Source organism: Mastomys coucha, unplaced genomic scaffold (assembly GCF_008632895.1).
Source record: "Mastomys coucha isolate ucsf_1 unplaced genomic scaffold, UCSF_Mcou_1 pScaffold23, whole genome shotgun sequence".
Taxonomy (NCBI): domain Eukaryota; kingdom Metazoa; phylum Chordata; class Mammalia; order Rodentia; family Muridae; genus Mastomys; species Mastomys coucha.
The window spans coordinates 16,936,348-16,953,338 of NW_022196906.1; the positions used below are offsets into that span (position 1 = coordinate 16,936,348).

At 40.2% G+C, this 16,991-nt stretch overlaps 1 protein-coding gene across 12 annotated transcripts in view; it reads left to right on the top strand.

Annotated features, from left to right (window-relative positions):
* Bbs9 (Bardet-Biedl syndrome 9) overlaps nucleotides 1-16,991 on the top strand; it is a 409,213-nt gene that overhangs the window by 263,199 nt on the left and 129,023 nt on the right. The gene's annotated exons all lie outside the window — the stretch shown is intronic.

The window sequence follows — 16,991 nt, forward strand, 5'->3', positions numbered from 1 at the left end:
TCTTCTTCTTCTTCTTCTTCTTCTTCTTCTTCTTCTTCTTCTTCTTCTTCTTCTTCCTCGGTATAAACAACCTCTGTATGTCTGGTACTTGTGGACATTAGCTACTATACTAAGTGTAGGCTATTTTATTATTTAACTTTTATATAGTGACACTGAAGTGGTTCTTATATGTGTTTTTTTCCCAAGAAAGCCATAGATCAGAGTTGGAAAATCTCCCCCAGATCACATAGTTAGCAGATCTATGGTTTGAATGCTGTGTGTAAGTGTGTGTGTGTGTATGTGTGTATGTGTATATGTGTGTGGTGTGTGTGTCTGTCTGTGTGTGGTGTGTGTGTATGTGTGTATGGTATATGTTTGTGTGTGGTGTGTGTGTGTGGTGTGTATGTGTCTCTCTGTGTGTATGTCTGTGTGTAGTGTATGTGTGTGTGGTATATGTGTGTGTCTGTGTGTGTGGTATGTATGTTTCTGTGTGTGTGTCTGTGGTGTGTGTGTGTGTGTGGTATATGTGTGTGTGTGGTATGTGTGTGTGTGGTATGTGTGGTGTGCGTGTGTGTGTGTGTGTGTGTGTGTGTGTGTGTGTGTGTGTGATTTCAATATTAGACTCCCACTGCTTCACAGTGTTGATGGTGCTAGCCTTAGGTTAGGATGACCTTACAGTCCAAGTAGGTACTCTGGGATGCAAAAGGGAAAACATTAAGAATCATCAGTTAATATACTGAAAATTCCACCAGGACAACAGATATGAGCCCAGACTGTCCTGGAAGGATGTGGTTGTCTTCTGCATGCCTGAAACACTCACAGGAACACTTGGATAGACTGCAGCCCTGTTTATACTACCCATGTTTGAAGTGTGTGGTTCTGGGCTATTATCTCCCATTGAGTCAATATGCTGAACTCAAGTGGCTTTAAATATTTATTGTGCTTTTAAAGCTGTCTCATTGCTGGCCCCCGCCCCCGCCCCTGCCCCCTGGAGTTCCAGGAGAGATAAGTGGGTTACTGCACATCCTTCTCTCACACCTCATTGTCTTGGGGGTTTCCACAGTTTAGTGCAGTCCAAAGTACAGAGGGTGTTTATGAATTTTTAAAGCAAACCAGGAGAGAATTACTTTCTTTCTTCCTCCATCCTTATAAACTGAGGAGGATGACTTACTTGGCCTTACAGGGTCCAGGGTAAATGAAACTGAGCAGAGAGTGGATCATGGCCAACACCGTCTCCTTTGTCTTCCCGCCTGCTGTCTACTGACAAGGGACATTTACATCCCCGGACATCACTTCACTGGGAGTGGTGACACAGACAGAACAAACGTCATGCATAGACCTGTTACACCACAGAAGTTTGCCCGTGCTTGTGCACGGCTGTTTAATTAGCTCTACAGGGTATTCTAGTGGCCTCAGCTGATTTTTCATGTTACCTTGTTTGTTAAAGATTTTGTTTGTTTCAGTGTTAGGCCGGTTTTGTAAACACTCTTCATCCACCTTTCCACAATGATGTAATTTTAAAGATTGTATTCTTTAAACTGACTGTGTGGCCAAACAGTGTCCCTTTTGGAGAGTAGCCATACACTTGTAACACGTTGGAGACCAGGGGAGCACTGGGATAAGCTCACCTTTGCATAGGCAACACGGCCCGAATGCTGCGTGCTTTTCTTCTCCCTTCTCCTTTGGGTGCCTGTATTATTTAGGCACATGCAGGGGCATATCTGCAGGCACTGTACAGTAATTACCTTTTTATAAAGTGCTGCCCTTGCTTTCAGGTAGATCCTTCACCTTTCCTAGTTTGTCTTGCATTCCTCAGTAGTTTTTACCTGGGGCTGAAAAAACCACTCAGCTAAGTCGTTCATTATATTCCAAACCATCTATTCTCTGCTGCCACCTGCCACGTTCTGTTTTCTTTCTCACTGTTTTTATTTGCATGGTTGTATCCTTTCTTCTTCTTTTTAATTCTGGAACACAAATTATGAATTTGTCGTGGAGTACAGCTTTGCCTACAAACCATCCTCACGTTCAGAGCTGTTGACTAGAGAGACTGTTAGATATTTGCTAGGACCTGTCCTTGACTCTGGAGACGTTGAACCTTGAGAGTTCTGCTGTTCTAAAGAGGGCTACTGATACTTCCCTTTCCAGTTTTAAAAAGAAATAAATTTAAATTTTCTCTTTAAAAGTGATAGTACAGTGCATAGATGGTAATTAGATAGTTGATCAATACATAACCATACTTTTTTTTAATGATTTCATGAATCTTCTATACTTCATAAAATTGAGAGCTGGGTCGATGGCTCACTTAGTAAGGCACCTGTTACATGGTATGAGGACCTGAGTTCAGATCTACAGCAGGTAAAAAGCCGGGCAGAGGCTGGAGGGCAGTCTCAGTTGAGTCTATGCTGTTCTTATAGAGGACCTGAGTTGGGCTCTCAGTACTCAGAATGGATGACTTACAATTGCCTGTAACTCCAGCTGTAGGGGATCTGACACCATTTTTTAGTCTCTGTGGATACATGTATTTATGCAAAAATATCCCATTACAGGCACACAAACACATACATAATCTAAAATAAAATAAACCTTTTTTTTTTTTTTTTTTTAAGAAAGCTGGATTCATTATACAACTGAAAAGTGGAAATAGGAGGCTTTTTGGGGCTTGCTAGCTAGCTAGCTAGTATGGCTGGATGGATGAACACCAGGCCAGTGAGATACCCTGTCTCAAAGAATAGGGTAGAGTAAGTGAAGCAAATATTATACACTGACCTCTCTAGACCACACACACACACACACACACACACACACACACACACACACACACACTATGAGGCAGAATCTCTATCTGTAGACCAGGCTGGCTTTGATGTTGAGATCTGCCTGCCTCAGACTCCAGAATATTGGGATTATAGATTATAGGTACACAGTGCTGTTCACAGTGTGTAATTTCAATTTTGATTTCCTGTTGATCTAATAATTTTGTGGTGGCACTTGATTTGGTTCACTTTTACAAGTAAAGATTTAAAACTTACACTTTTCTTAAATTTTGCTTATTTTGCAAGCTGATCAGAACACATGGCCTTTAAATTTCATGGAGGTAAATCCATCAGGAAAGTTCGAACAGTTATGCCCAGGAGTAGAATGTGAAAAGGACTGCACTCCCCTCTCGCCTTTGCATTTCTCTGCTTGTAAATTTCATTTTCTGAGCCCAGCCTCTGCATAGAATACCTGTCTGAGGAAGCTTTGAGCCACCATGAATCTGTGGCTAACTGGGAGAGAACTCTTCTGCATGACATCAAGTTAAAAAAACAAAACCAACCAACCAAACAACAGGAACCAAAATAAAACTGGTGCATTGTGGGTCTTTCTGGTGCATTGTGAGTCTTCCTGGTGCATTGTGGGTCTTGCTGGTATGGAGGCCGTGGTATCCTCAGAGCTGGATGGACTAAGATAAGCGCCATGTGTTTAGTAGGAATGACTCCGTATATAGTGGACTCAGTGCTGCTTTGTCACTAGATACCTTTTCTTAAGATTTGAAAGGATTTAGCACTAATGAAGAAGAGCAAATGGAGCAGGACAGGAGAATCCTTCATAGTTTTGATCTCAGAATGATCACCAAGAGGAAGGAGCCATGGGAACACACTCTAGTCCGTTAGGCATTCAGGCTATATTATTTTTCTTAAGTTACTTCAGAAATTCCCCTTTTGCAGCGTGATTGCTGTATAATGTGATTTTTATATACCTTCTTCTATGATTAAGCCTAAAAGCTTCTCCAGAAGACCAGCCAGGGCCATTCCCATCTAGGTGTTCGTATTTTGACTTAAGCCATGAGTACAGTGTTTTATCTCTTTGCTTTAGTGTTGTCTCAAAAATAATTTAATAGAGAAAATCAAATTAATCTGTTTCACTATATACCATGGAAGATGATCTGAACTGAAAATGGCATGGCCTGTAATTAGGTCTGTGGGGGAGCTATCATGAGCATCCCCAAGCCAGGCCTCCTGGTTGCATGTTTTTCTTGGTTCTAAGATACTCTTTTATGGTATCTTTTGTAGAACATTTGGGTTAAGAGTTTTCCTTGCAGCATTTTAGAGTCAAAGAGCCTTTATGTGCTGGTCTCTTTCTCCCTCATTCTCTCCCAAGGCTCTGATCTATTCTATAATTCAGGCCCTCAGTTGAAAGAGAACAGCTGTGCATAAGTAAGGGGGCTTGCATGTTCTTTGAGGCACGTTTCGTCAATCACCTAGCCACTCCACCCAGAGTCTAGAAACTGAATCAGTCCCTCCACTGCCTCGTTAGCAGACCCTTGACTGAGAAGTAGAGAGGACTCTGCTGAGTTTGCTTGTTTAGTTTTTTGCTCTAGCATAATTCATTTAATTTTGTATAAATTACATATGTTAACTAAACAGTTGAGTTTTCTAGCATCACAGATTTTGTTGAAGGGGACCCAGCAGTTACATGGAAATGCATGTGTAATCATCCGAAAGTTCCCATCACCTGATGGCTAGTGCCTTTCCTATGGCAGATCCTTGGGATCCTGTTGGCAGACTTGTCCCAGCCCTCCCACACCCTGTGCCATGGGGCATAGGTGATAGCTGCATTTGAAATGCCTGTGTTTTTACTCTAGGCATTTGTTTTCCATCAGTGTGTAATGTGGTCCCATTGATCGGTGCAGTGATGTATTATTCATGCCGCTCTAGCTTCGGTCCATTAGTGCTATCAACTTTAGTGTTCAGTCTGAAGAGATACAATTATGTCGAGAACTCTCTGCTTCAGCTTGTCCTGTTTGCATGCATTTCACATTTATAGAAAAGATTTCTTATAGAGCAGATCTTTTAATTTTATTGATGCCAACAGGAATGAAATTAGTTGATATGGGGCCCGATATAAACATTATCCTTTAAGTAATTTCATATTTTATGAATAACTATTGCACATACTTTGAAAAATTTGGCATGCACAAAAGTTGAACTCTTGTTATGAGGAAAATAAGATTCCATGGGATTTTGTCACTTAGTTAACATGCTCGGCTTCGAGTCTTGTAAAAACTTTGGAGAAGTTAAGTTTAGCTATAGCTATAGCTTAAATACGAATTTTAAGTATAGCATATACATGTTGCCATATTACATTTTAAAATTAGATTTCTGATAGATACATGATAATTGTTCATTTTCAAGCATCATTTATTTACTTTTATTTATTTATTGAGAATGTCATATATTCCATCATTTTCACAAGTCTTGACCTTCCTCTAACTCTTCCTACACTGCCTTCATACTCCTCAAATTCATGACTTCTTATCTTTGATTATAATTGCTATACACACACACACACACACACACACACACACACACACACACACTTTATAAATAGCACCTGCTGAGTTCATCTAGTGTTTCTTGTGTGTATTTGAGTTCAGGACTGACTTTTGGGACTGGGATAATCTATCAGGGAGTCCGTCTTAGAGAAAACTGGTTCTCTTTCTTTCGGTAACCGTTAGTTCCTGGTAGCTCTTCATCAAGGAGTGGTATCTTGTGAAATTCCTTCCGTCCACATGGGCATTACCATTGGCCTTGCCATTTCTCGGGTCCTATGTACAGAGCCACATAGTTGAGATTTCCTGGGTGCAGCTTCCCTGTCATGTACAGAAGACACTTTCTCCCTGCAGACATCTTGGTTCTCTGGCTCTTAACTGCCTTTCTGGCCCATCTTCAGCAAAGTTCCTGGCCCTTAAGTGGAGAGATTGTATTATTTATTTATCAACTGAGGTTGGACACCCATAGTCAGTTCTCTGCATTTTGACCAGTTGCAGAGTTAGGTGATGGTTTCTGTCTGCAACAAGGGGTGAGAGTTGCACTTATCTATAGGCATTTAGAATAGTCAATTTATATAATGGCTTATGAAACTGGTCACTGTAGGTTTTTCTCTTGGATCAGTGTCCTCACCCGCCATGGGTCTACAGTACTAGGCATGAACTCCCTCCTACTGAGTGAGCCTTAAGTTTAATAAGGTGGTTGTTGGTTCCCCTAGGATGTACGTGCCACTGTTGTACTTTCTGGGGTATTCTCAGCTCATGTGGTGGTTCCCAGACTTTACAGTGGGGTAGGACTACTGATGGCTTTTCCCTTTTGGCAGCTGCACTGCTCCTTCTGGACCTGGTACTGTGAGAGCCACTCCTCAGGGAGGAGTCTTCCAGGTTAAGTCCAACTCCATTTCTCCAAGTCCTACGTCAGAAAACCTTCAGTTTTAGGGAGGCAACCAATGGAAATGACAGTAAATAGCCTTTCTTGCTTTAGGGGGTCTCTTAGACTCCTCTGATCAGCAGCTCAAAAGAGACACCTATGCCTGATACTGGGATTTTTATTTTTACTCTATGGTATATATGCACACAATATATACACACGTATACACATACACATTATTTTTGATCATATTTATTATTGGTGTGATTTATAAGTAATATTCACCTCTTGTTTACATCTATGTCTGCATCTCTAGTGATATCTTTGGGATATATTTCTAGAAATAAGGTTATTAGACCAAACAGTAGAAAAGTTCATGCTGTTTATTGTTAAATACCTTTCCAAACACTAAGCCAAATATCTTCTATTTGGTTTAAAAAAAAAAAAAAACACTTTTCAGACTTTAGTTTACGTTGCTATCATTTTTATTTTGATGTTGCATGTATTTTCATTTCAATTATATATTTCAATGATATATTTTAATAGAGAAGTTAGGACACTGTTTTTTTCTGTTAAAAATAATCAGAGCACTTTGGGGAGCAGCCCCTAACAGCTGCCTAATGCTTAGGGATCATTTTAGCATGTGATTTTGACAGCTTAAATGGCTGGACTCTGTGGGCCTATGAATTAGGGATGGTACAGGTCTGATCATCCAGATAGGTAAGAGCTCTGTAGGTCTGACATGGGGAAGAGAGAACTTCTGTCTGCTTCAGAAGCAATTACTGAGATTGTATTTTTTTTTTAAGCTCATTTGCAGAACTCTTTCATGGCCTAGATATTTCATTTATAATCATGGCAAAATTAATTGAACACTTAGTTAATGTAATCAAACAAGTTGCATTTGAAATAGCATGTCTGTTTTTTACTTACTGGGTATTAAGTAACGAAGTCTAAAAATGTGCAGTGATGGCTGTGACATAATGCAGCTCACACTGAATGTAGTATTTCAGCTCTGACCTTAAAAGAGATGCAGAAAACACCAAACTCAAAGGAAACATTTCAGTTACACCACTGTGACTCTATTACTTCCTTTCAGCCTCCTGTTATCGTGTGTGTTAAGGAAAAATTGATAAATTTTACCTTCCCTCAAGTGACTTTGTAAAACAAATAGTGGTTTTTAATGTTGTGATTCTGCCAGTTTGTTTGAACTGTCTATCGATGCGTCTTTAAAAAGGCTGCGTGAGGCAATCGGTGCCCTTCGTCCTTCTGTCCTACTCAGTAGGAGCAGTGTCCTCATGGGTTATGAAGTGACCCCAAATCTTATAATTGTAGATACTGTTATCTGAAAGGTTGTTTGATTGTCTTTCTTGAGATCCTGCATCTCTAGAATTTTATTGACACCGAAAGGAAGGAAACATACCAATGAGCAGAGTACCTGGAATCATTTAAGAAGTCTATTAATTCAGAGGCAGGAAAATCTTCTCAAGCCTGTGATATTTTCTGATCCCCAGTTTGCTCACCTGAGAGTGATGGGTAGTATTCTCTCAGATAATTTATGGAGTAATAAATGACATATTACATTTACAGAAGACCCTTAATAGATGTTCTCTTTTTGCCCTGGTGGAAGGGGAGGACTGGACCAAGAACTTCACTGGAAGAATCCAAGTCCATTAAGCATTGGTCACTCAGAAGAGCCATGTCTGCACGAGGGCCTTTGTCTTTCCTTACAATACAGATGCATTGCCAGAGACTCAGTTACGTGCCACAGGTTGTCTGTTGGTAACATCCTGTGTTTGCAGTTGTTTGACCCATGTACAGGAATCACAAATGTTCTTTACCAAATAGCGGTTCATGTTCATTATGGAGACATTTTTCATAAAAATCACTGAATGGATTCCAAGCAGATGAGGTGTGTCTTCTCCATATTTGCTATGGTTTGTCTGCTCATAGCTGGGAGAATTAAATTGTATTGGGTTAGTAGTGCCAGCTGTTTGCTTTCTTCACCATTCCCAATTTGTTGATACACAGAGTTTATATAAAGCTATAAATGCAGCTTGAAGATATATGAGCCTTTGGCTTTCTAGAGATCGTTGTACTGAAGCTGGGCCACCAACCTCTGGTCCCCTCAGTGACGTGACATGATTATGGTTTCCATCCCTTACAGTCTTTCTGATGTTTAATTGAGCCTAGAGATGTGGGACCCTATGGCAAAAACACGGCATTGATATTGTTCTTCATATGAATTTGGGTCATATTTTATACTATAAAATACTGCTCTAATTCTTAAAGATTCTTTCCAGTTAAGTTTTAGTTTGCTGTTATTTGTGATTGGCATAATAGTCTTTTTTTTCCATTGATCACTACACCAACTTTGAATCTTCTCATCCATGTGATCATTGTTCAGAAAGTTAGTTTCCTAAGAATTCCATACTTGACACTTTAATTAAATTAAGATTCATAATCTCAAATTCTCATGCTGTAAATGGTGAAGAAGAGCATCCTTTTTTTTCAAATTCAAACCAATAGTCTCAGATTTGAGAGTCTGTAAGACCTATGTATTTGTAATGGCCGCAGCACTAACTTTGAAGGAATCTAAACTGTCCTCACGGTTGTCGTTATCACAGTAGCACTCATAAAGTTGTATTAGCATTATCTTATTGCATATCTGTTTGTTTCCAAAGCTGTGAATCATTGAAAGGGAGCATACCTTTCTCTTTAATGATATCCACCAGTAATGCATCCCCATTGTTAGTAAGAAACAGATAAATGTTTTCCAAATTATCTGTAAACATGTACTAAAATATAACATGTTCAAGATATCAAACATTAGCGGTCAGAGGTTATTTCTGTGTAATTTAACTTGTCGCTATGCCATGATTATTTATCATGAATTTTTGCTAGTAAGATTTGTACACAAGCGAGGACATTTGTATATGATTCAAACATTATTGGCTTAATAAAGGAAAAACATAGACTGCAGCCATCAACCTGCTTTGCAGTCTATCTGTATCCACCATAAGGTCTCTGCTTTGACACCATCTCAGACATTTAAACCTTGTCTAGAAGGATGGTCAGTGGCTGTGTAGTTCAAGTCTATTTCTGCTGAGGTAAGTTCAGTCACAACAGAGCCAGAGCAGGGCTTACTTCCTGTGAAAGTCCAGCCAGCTGACCTCCCCTCCCATACCCATCTTCCAAGCAGTGACTGAAACTGTTCATCTGATGAGCCCAAGCCCAATCTCCCTTCACTCTAGAGCATTTGTAACGGACAGTCAGAGAAGTGTCAGAGTGTTCTGTTAGAATTATTTCTATTGTCTCTGGGAAAATTAATTTTAGTTTCACATAAATTCTTTATCTGGAAAAATAGATTGATCTATAGTTAAGAAGTGAGCGCTTCTTGGCCAGCACTGCTCATATGGTTTTTAGTGTGTCTTTAGACATGACTTTTGTACTTGAACAAAGAAAACATTCAGAAACTACTTTCGTGGGATGTATTAGGTTCTGAAATATATCAATGATAAAGCTATAAGTTCTCTTTAGCAATTTTAATCTATTGACAATAAGTATTAATATTTATAAATATAATATAAACACAGAAAAATATGCTGTGGTGACTGACACAATAAACATTTTGTATGGCTTTGTGTTTTCAAACAGCATAGAAATAAACTAATGTATTATCTGAATATAAATTTATAATTGAATCCTACTTCACACCATAAACAAAAAAATTTTTAATTACCTACCTAAATGAGAGAAGCATAGCTTTTATAAGAACAAAGGAGAGCCTGTATTAACAACCTTAGGGTGAGGAAAGACTTTTTAATTGAGTTATAGATAGAACAAATAATGGAACAAAATGTGGTAAATTTGATTAAAACAAAATATAATTTTTGTAAAGTGAAAGAAACTCCAAGCCAATGAGACTGGGACTATCTTATATTTCAAAGGAGTGTGACAGAACCCTCATGAGTCAGTGAGCTACAAAAGGAAAGTCAGGTGGTAGACATGCATGGACAGTCCTCAAAGAGAATATATAAATAGCCGTAAACAATGAGCAAGTAAGAAGCATAAATTAGAACAACTAGTGGAATTCCATGTTCTAAGCATTAAACAATGAACACAAAGAAGGAAAGCCTGGTGAAGTGGTTTCTTAGCAAGTCCCAGAGCAGTGGGAGCCTCTGATAGGCTACTCCTCACAGCCTATTAACACTCAGTCAGTGTGGTCCTGAAGAGCCATCAAAACGAACAGACGTGGGCTACAGATGTTAACATATTCTCCAAAAGCACCATTTTGGGAGGAAACAAACACAAACCCAGGATATTTCTTTCCAAAGCAGGTCTGTTCCCCTGGCCACTGCTGTTTGCTCTATGTGTTGACAGAGTTCCTTCACTGAGCACTTAACATTTGGTAGGTAGGATTTACAGTGAATCTTTCCTTCACCTGTAAATTAAGAATACCATTTCCAGGGGATGGAGAGATGGCTCAGCAGTTAAGAGCACTGACTGCTCTTCAGAGGTCCAGAGTTCAATTCCCAGCAACCACAAGGTGGCTCATGACCATCTGTAATGGAATCCGATGCCCTCTTCTGGTGTGTCTGAAGACAGTGACAGTGTAATCATATACATAAAATAAATAAAGAAATACCATTTGCCATGCTTACATCAAAGGCACTGATGATTGATAGAAAGGTTGTGTGTTACTTGCTGTGGGAATAGAAGAGTTAAATTTCCAGGACTTCAGCTGGGCAGTGGTGGTGAAGGCCTTTAATCCTTACAGTTGGGAGGCAGAGGCAGGTGGATTTCTGAGTTCAAGGCTAGCCTGGTCTACAGAGTGAGTTCCAAGCCAGGGCTACACAGAGAAACTGTCTTGAACAAACTTAAAAAAAAAATTTCCAGGACTTCATTTCTATGTGGTTTTATTCATTCAAGTACGAAATAATAAAACACACTTTAAACTATTAATAGTTGAAAAACACATTATAGATACAGTTCAGTAGCATTCTCCAAGACTAGATGTATCTGGGCTACAGAATCAAGAAATGTAACTTTTCTTTCTTAGTACATGTTTTGCTTGAATAGTTTAAGAATATTAGAGCAACAAGCAGACCTAACGCTAAAGGGAGAGAGTTGTGGAGCCAGAAAAGTAGGTGAAAATTGATTGGTTAAGTATTAGCAGCATTCATCACATTGTGCACACAGTGCATAATGACAGGGCTATGAGTTCTAACTTCTAAAACACACATAATCTGTAGAAGGACAGTCAGAAGAGCGGATGCCTTTAGAAAAGGAGGAAAAAGAATAAGGAAGCTTTGTAAAACTCATTGGAGTAAACACTAAGACTGTATTTTCTGCATTCTGTAACAAAAACCATGAAAGCATAAAGATGTTTGTATGGAAAAAAGTGCTAGTATGAAAAAATAGGTTCAGGGATAATGAGGATTATAACACAAGGAGAAATAACCGTGGAAAACAGCGAAAGGATTGTCAACATAGTCAGTGTGGAGCTACCAAGAAGATGCCCTATTATATGCAAACAAGGTCTTTCTCCTACACCTCCTCCCTCCCTCCCTCCCTCCCTCCCTCTCCCTTTCTTTCTTTCTTTCTTTCTTTCTTTCTTTCTTTCTTTCTTTCTTTCTTTCTTTTCTCTCTTCCTCCCTCCCTTCTTCCTTCCTTCCTTCCTTCCTTCCTTCCTTCCTTCCTTCTTTCCTTTGTTCCCCTCTCTTTTCTCTCTTTCTCTTCTTTCTGTGTGTATTTATTTATTTATGCAGCCCAGGGCTTTGAGCATGCTAGCTAAATGCTCTACTCTTGAGTTATAGCCCCAGCCTTGGATATGGAGACAAAGATAAGCTTTAAATTGATAAAAAGAAGGAAAAGGCCTGGGACGCTCTGGAAGCCGTAGGCACCAGGGCGAATGGGAACAATGTACACATTGAGGCCACATTGATTTCAAAAGTTTGTAATGATGAAACACTGCTCTCAGTGGCTCTGCTTATCAAAGGAACAATTGTAACAACAGCTTTTAGAAATCTAGTACTTACTCATTTAATTCTAACTCGAGCTATTACTATGTAAATCTTATACAGGTCTTTAGAATAATTTCCAGAGCCACTATGCTGGTTATAATGGTCCACATTTGTATTTATACCTCTCATACTTTCTTATACAGTTTATGTCCACAAGGCTGTTGGCCCCTCCCAGTTGGACTCATGTGTACTTTGATGACTTTTATTTCATCTCAATACATTTTTTATTTGTTTTCTAAGAAACCATTATAAGGAGTTGGACTTAAGGATGTGTTAGAAGAATTCCTTTAATAGGCTCTTTTAACTCAAAGATTGCCCACCAATTGTAGGGATGTTTCCAGCCTTCAACAGTATATACTTACAATAAATTTCTACATTCAGATAATGGTTAAATTCTTGAACTCTCTGTGTGAAAGCTCTTGATACTAATTATGGTATTGGATTTCTCAAAGAGCAGGAAAAGATTAAGATAACAATAGCTTACATAACTCAGACAGTAATATCAATATCAAAAGAGCAATGTGGTTTGTGGTTTGTAAGCTATATGTAGAATATGTAGAATACACATTTAAAGTATGAACTTAAAAAGAATATCAAGAAAATCATAAGTGACTGTATTTGAAGCACTTTGGAAACATTCTATTCAATTGCTAAATCTATAGTATAATAATTTAGCAAACTAGTTTATAGTGTAATAGGTTAGTAAACTAAATTATAATTGATGGAAATAAAAGGGCCTCCATTTTGCTTTGATAAATTATCAGAGTATATAAATATCATCAATTACTTTATAGGACCAATTTCCTTTCTCCTTACAAAACCTGTTCAGCCAGCACCCAGGATTCCTGAAATGCTTTCCCATGCTAATTGAGGCATACCAGGTACCCTAAGCTCTCAGCCAATCACATTTACCCATCCTGGATGGCCCCTAAAACTTTATAAGCCTTGAATCACCCTAAGTAAAGTTGATCCATTTGCTGACTGGGAGGGGGAGCCCCATAGGTAATCACAGTTGGTGTGAGCTGCCATGTGTAGTGGTGATGTGTGGCCTGAAGTGTGAGCTGATGTGTGCATAGTCATGTCATAGCCTGAAGTCTGTATTTTGTAGTTCTCTTTATATTCTGTCCATCTACTCTTCTGAGATTTTTCCTGAGCCTTGGCTGTGGAGAGGTTCATATAGATGTTTCATCCACAGCTGAGCTCAACTGTATTGAGCTGAGCTGAGGAGAGCAGTCATGGTTATATTAATCATGCAAAAAGAGGCTTCTCGGCCAAAGTTTAGAGCAAAAAATCTATGGCTATGAACACAAGTATTTATAAGACCATTTGACAGCATGATATTTAATATAACAACAACAGAAGGTTCACCACAAACTGTGGTCTCCCTAGTCCTGGGCTTTTGGTCAGGGTTACTGTACCAGGCATGAAATCCCTCCTGAGCAATGCCGCATACTGAAATTGGTTTTGAGGACTGGCAAGAGAATTGATCTTAGTCTACTCTCATGCGTTCTATATGGAAAGTGGGTGGGTCATGGAGATTCCTATGAAAGATCATGATTAGACTGTAGTTGAAATGGAAGTATTATCAAGAATTATGAAGTTTATTTTGCTTAAAAAAAAGGAACTTGTTTTAAGATCAATGAAATAAGTCACCCCTTCAGTCTAACAGTTCATTAGAATCTTGATTTGATCCCAGAAAAAGAGAGTTGGAGAGAGGGTCTCTTCTCATATATGTGTTGGTTCTCCAGTAGATCTGTAAGATGTGAGCCTGTGAGACCTGGGCTTGTGCAGGTGTCATGGCTCCCTGTGCTGTCTGCTGCTCACGTTCACAGCAAACTCTCCACTGTTCCCCCACCGTCCCTCCCTGCTTCCAATTTGCCTCCCAAGGATCAAATGCTTAATTTTCCATATTGTCCTGAGTACAGTATAACATTTTATGTCCAGTGAGAAATGATCAACATCCTTATGAGGAGACTTGTCACCTTACTTTGGAAGCCATGCTACATATGAACATGCACTTTCCAGGAAAATTGAAAATAATTTGTTGATTCTCCATCTTGACCTGTAAAGCGGCATCAGTCCATGCTGGTTTAATGCCGTTAGTGAGCTTGGAGCTTTTACCAAGCCCAAACTAGTTCCCTGTGACCCTAGACACCTCTGTGTGACCATGGATTAGAGGTTTAAGACACTCAACTAAGCACCTGAGAAAATCCATCAGGCAGATTTGTAAGTTCTGGACACAGAACCAGAGAGCCAGGACTGCAGTCTTTGTGGAGTAGCTTACCAGAGAATGTCTCTAAATTGATGAGCTATTTCAGTCCGCTGTCTGACCTCTGGAAGGACCTTTGCCTTTACCTCCTCAGGTTTAAAAGATAATTGCCTTCCCTTCTCTTCCCCCTCAGGCAGTCCAGACCAGGACTGTTGCTTTTCCTTTTGAAGAGGGATCCTATGGTGCTCGGTGGGCTGAGCTAGGGTGTCTTGGACCTGCAGAGGGAGGTGGCCACCTATCTTGCTGTCTTTGCGGGGACTCAGAGTAGGGCTGCTAAGGTCTTTTTCCCAGCTCCCGAAAGCCAGCGGGCCATTCATTCTCTTCTGTTGCAAGACTTCTTGTTTCACTGTCAGTTTGGGAGAAGAATAATGATGTTCTTCAGGGAGAGGAATGTGAAATAAGTTGCCTGAACTTAGTCAAGTAAATTGTCTGATAATTTGAGATGTCATAGATTGCTTATAAATTTTTCCTTATTTTCAACATGTTTACTGTCAGGCTCCAAATCTGTCGGTTAGACAAAAGCCAGCATTCCTCTGGGACTTGGGAAGCCAGTTCTACCAAAGGAGCCGTTTCCATATCATTAGCAGAAAGGACAAGTGGCTTTCTGTGGTGCCTGTTAGCACACCAAGGAGCATGATGGCCCCCAGGCTCCTTAGTCATACAGGTATATGTCACAGAGTCTATGCTGGCTCTGGGCTCTTCTCACCCAGCTCCTTACCCTGAACTTTCTAGCTTAGAAGGTTCCCTCCCCCAGCTTCTCATTCTTCTTATAACCCTGCTGTTTCAGACTCTCCCTCCCTCCCTCCCTCCCTAATTCCCTCCCTCCCTCCTTAATTCCCTCCCTCCCTCCCTCCCTACCCCCTCCCCTCCCCTCCCCTCTAGACCTCCCACAACCATGCTGGCCATTTGAGTCTATTTTCCCTCTCTGCTCTGGACCTTTCCAGAAGCCTTTGGCTGTTGTCTCCCTCGTGTCTACACTAAAAACCTTCCTCTCAACCATGCCATGGAGTGGTCATGTCCTCACTTTGTATGTTTAACTGTTGTCTTCAGAGAGCTTCTGGAATTGCTGCAATTAATAGCTTAATCAATCCTTATAAAGTTGTACACTGCTAAAGTCTTTAACTGGAAGTACAATAAACCCTTCAGTAAGGATTAGTCATTACAGAAAGCTGATTTGCAACAGTTAAATGTCATATTACACTAAAGTGAGATATAAACACTCCTTTGTAACTTGCATGTCATTACAACACACAGATGTCTTGGCTCCAAGAGCACATGTATTAAATGAGTGCTGGCTTGGACATATGCCAGGGTTGAGGCTTAGTGATCTCAAGTAAAATCCCAGAATATCGCCTGTTGAGAGGTCAAGCTAACTGCTTGTAGTTCCGGGACTCCAGGCCATGCCTTGTAGCCTGTCTCTGGTGGAGAGTAGAAGTCCTGTGAAGTCCATTCACTTCCAATATGCAGCAAGCTTTCTCAACAACTAAAACAGTCTTATCAACTCCAGAAGCTCTTGGAGAGGCAAATTCTTGAAAAAAAGTCTTATAGAAGATTCTACTTGGGGAAAGTAGGGATTGGTTGTGTTGCTTCCTGTGTTTCCTATAGTAGTGAGCAGTGCAGAAGCAGAGAATACAGGGTGCCCCTCGCCAACCCCAGTGTGTGTGTGCGCACATGTGCATGTGGGTACATGTATGTGCATGTGCGTGCATGTGTGTGTTAGGGAGATAGGAGTGGAAAGAGGAGGGGGAAGGAATGAGGCTATATGGTAGAATGTGAGTTTGGGGAGCAGGTGGAGCTGAAAACATGAGCATCTGCATCTTGCAGGAGAAAGCCCAGGACTGCATTTTCAGGTTTTTAAATGACTGACAGACCCCTAAGTGCAAATATTAATGGAGATTGACCTGTGCTAACATTCCTGAAGGGATTTTATATTTCAGTTAGCATTCTGAGAAGCTGCGTGGGTCTACCCATTTGAGTGGTTACCCCAATTCCATGTACAGATTTACAGGATGTAACATTTTAAAGAAAACCATGTGCATTACATTTATGTTAGAAATGCTGATCTAACATGGTGAGTGTCTGCTCAGTAAACCATGTGTATATCGATAATATAAAATTAAATTTGGTGAGACCAGACCGATTCATGAAAAGTCTGCTGTCCTCTCTTGTAACTAGAGTGTTCTTTACTTGTTGATTGCTCATCATTTTGTTAAAATCTTTATACTCCATCTGAATTAGCCAAGGTTCTCTAAAGAAACTACTAATTGAAGATGTATTAAAAGGTCATCTACCAGACTGGGCTGTGTGACGTGGCTGGGGTAGTCCAGCAGTGGCCTCCACACAGGACAGACTGAGAATCTGGTAATCCCTCAGTCCACAAAGCTGCAAGGCTCAGCAGCCCAGATCTAGTGCTGAATGCCTGCGGATTCTTGAAGAGCTGCTAGTCTTCAGCCTGTGTGAGAAGCTCCTGAAAGCTGCTTCTCTTAGTGAAGCCAAAAGAAGGGATGCAGTGGTGTGTGACCTTGCCTGCAGGAGTGAAGG